The following is a 3,578-nucleotide window of genomic DNA, read 5'->3' on the forward strand; positions in this document are numbered from 1 at the left end:
TTCAGCCTTAGAGAAAATACTGCAGAAGGGGTCCCTTGGCTAAACATAAGAAAGGCGGATTGGGATAAATTTCGGCACAAATTTTGCACGTCTATCACTCCAGAAAAGGGAGTGGCAAATGATTTAGCGGATGTGAACATTCACAAGTTGTTGAGCGACCCTTATATGGTTCAACGGTAAGAACTAGAAGGCATCTTTCTTCTTCTGTTTCTGTGTTATCGCAATGGACGAAAACGTCAAAGTGAGTCTGTTGGCAGACTTCCACTTAAACCTAACCCTAAACTAATCTATCCCCTAATAATGTGAGGTACTTTGCCATCTAAAAACTTCTCCCCAAAGAGGTGTCGTACTGCGGCACGCCGTTCGGACTAGGCTATAAAAAGGAGTCCCCTTATTGACCTTAAAATTTGAGCGTATGTCGCTCTGAGGTGATAAAGTTGTTTGGTCGATGATGAGTAATATGGAGAGGTTACCTGATCCCTTGCCGGTATAAGGGGATACCATGGAAATGTCAGGCGAGCTGTTGCACCTCCTCGTAATGCTATTGAGAGCTTTCTCATTCACCGTGAAAAACCTGGGGCCATCAATTTGTTCTGCAAAAGCTAAAAAAATCTACTATCTCCCCGCTGGTCGTTACCTAGGAGAGAATGACATGAAACGTGATGCGCATTAAAGCTCTTAGAACCAGGTGATAATGACCAGACAGTAGACCTACAATGTCGGGCCTTGTAATCTTGGCCATTGGCCAATTGGGTCACAACAACTAACCGGCGGTATGTACAGTGTACATTGCGCAAGTTGTATAGCTCTATGTCGGCAATACCGGATTTGACTGCTAACCTCATATAATCCATTTATGGGTAACTAGCGCCATGTGCAGGCGAGATGGGTCTATACTGCACGGAATGGAGTATCACAAAGGCCAATCTCCCACTTCTACTACTGAAGCGACTCTTACGTAGCACTTTGTATCCGTGACAAGTGTGCTGGATGCAGGTGTTTCTCAGCTTTGTCTCCTTTATCGCTGCGACCAATATGTTCTTTCGACTCATAAAATCTACTATCTCGTCGATCTTATCTCAGAGACCGTTGCGATTCAATTGCCAGAATGATGCACTTCCCGGCAATGGGCCGACAATATTGGTACTGGGGTACTGTCGCACGCTAGAGGTTGAAGTGGTCAAATATTTCGACGATGAAGACGCCCCTAAGGTACTTGACACCAAATTTAAATACCTTTTTTTGAATTTTTGGGGCAATTCGGGTAAATTGGTCCAACCATCAATGATACATCTCGATTATGCCACAAAATATGGGAACCCTTTGTCTGTGGTTTATGTCATATTTGAAGCGAACCAAAATTTTGGCCTGAAGACTCTAAAAACTTTAGGGAATTTGCTTTACTGATCTAAGACCATGGCTGCGGAGTCTAGCAGCCGGGTAGTCTGAGAGTGGATCGTAGTCGGGGCTAACGTACTCAACTCCGAACCTAACTCCGACTTCTGCTCAATAGTCCGACTCCGGCCCCAAAAAACGACTCCGGTCGACTCCGCAGGCCTGCCTAAGACTTTGACCATAACTTGGAATTTCCCACCCCTCACAAACCATAAGCCTAAAACTGTTTGAAACTGCAATCGCTGGGGATTTAAACCGCATTGTATGCACTGGCTGCAACATATATTACAGTTGTCTGAACTATAATGCTATATGATGTCGTTCTCTGGTGGACAGCACTTCAATAATCCACCTAATGCTCAATACTCAGCCATCAACCACTCAATACCTGTAGACATTGGGGCTAGATTTAGTTTCCTTTGTGTTTTGATTACTGAAAACCTTCTATTGAGAAATTTTGTTTGGTCGTCTACACCCACGAGTAGGGCTATTTCGGATTCGCCCAAGACCCCCTACTAAACCTTAAGCTTAGTTGCCATTGTTTAGGGCTATTGTAAAGATGACGTTGTACAAAATAAGAGGCTCTTTGGTGAAATTATTTTAATGGCCACTTCGTTGCCTTTCGTAGAATGAATCCGTTTTTCCCTTCCATTTTCCTTGGGTAAGGGGCTTCTGGTGTCGAAGCCGTTGTTGCTGCTGCTGCTGGTATTGTTGTTGTTGTTGTTGCCTTTCGTTGTTTGGCTGTTAATTTTAAAATTCGTGAATTACGCACAATTTTTAAATAGGTCCTGCTTTGCGTGTTGTCCCATTGTTGTTGTAGTGTGTGGTGTTGGCTGAGCATTCTTTTGGTGTGCGTTCCGTGCCGTTTAACACGGTCTCATTTTACATCTCCCTGGAAATGGTCATGCAGCAAGAGGGCAATGGCAACAGCAACAGCAATGTTGACGTTGATGACGACCACCACAAAGAAGCCCTTCAAAAGGGGGTCGAAACTTGGTATTAAAAGGGCTTCTAATTCAGGTGTTTTAGGAGGAGCTTCCTTTGCATGTATGACTCCACCAAACCCTCAGCATAGAAGACTTAAGAAATAAGCAAAGCAAAAAAAAAAAAAAAGAAATACGAAATTCTAAAAGTATTCATTAAAAATTTTGTTTGTTTGAGCGTACTTTGGGGGCATTACTACTTTGGCGGCAGCGGCTACAATGGCATCCATGACACTTGGAAGGGGATATGGAATTTGCGCGCTGTGTCTTTTGCTAGAAGGTGTATGTAGTAGGCAGATGAGGTAGCATAATGTCCATTCAAGGTTTTCCCAGGCTCTTGAAATTGTGTATTACTACTATTAAGAGTATGGCCAGCATTCCCTCCCCCTTCGCTCGCCCCTTCTTCATCAGCATGCCGCATTTTAGATTTTCGTCTTCTTTTCTGAGCTTTTGATGTTGCTGTTGTTGTAGTTGTTGCTTAACGCCTTTAAGTGCGTACTTGCTTTTCTTTTTTTTTTTAGCTGGCCTTATTTTTTTCGGCTAAGAAAAATGACTATGCCTTAATGAATTTTCGCGTTTGAGTAATATGAGTTGAGCTACAGTGGTTGTAAAGTGTTGCAAGGACCTCAAAAAAATAATTGAAATTCATACAAAATGTTTGAAAGATGTTTAATAACCACTAGGCAGCAGGAGCCGATGGATTGCCAGTTGAACTATCAAAGGCGGGTAGCAACATGGTTTGAAAAAAAAATTAAATCTACACTTAAGAAGAAGATTAATCGGACAAAATTGTGGTTTCTAGGGGCTCAAGAAGTCAAGTCATTGATTTGCTATGGGTGTGGCCTTAATTTACTTTACATATCAAATTTTAGTCAAATTGAGGTATCAATTAATGTTTGCCAAATCGGTAATAACCTGTTATAGCGTCCATACAAATCAATTTCGTTATTTGGATTCTTAAGCTTGATTTGAGTATATTATAGATGCTTTCGGCCAACATGTACATTTAAGGGTCAATCCCCAGACACTTTGTCCCAAATAACATCACAATTATACTCTACTGTCAAAGACCTTTTTATTTGAGTCCCTTGTTGTTGAGACATAAATGTACTGTTGAAGGGCAGGACATGACCCAGAACCTTGGTCCTTAATATTAATATCAGATTCGTACACTATTGTCAAAGACTTTTCATCCAAGGC

The sequence above is a fragment of the Stomoxys calcitrans genome, chromosome 5 (assembly GCF_963082655.1).
Source record: "Stomoxys calcitrans chromosome 5, idStoCalc2.1, whole genome shotgun sequence".
Classification (NCBI taxonomy): Eukaryota; Metazoa; Arthropoda; class Insecta; order Diptera; family Muscidae; genus Stomoxys; species Stomoxys calcitrans.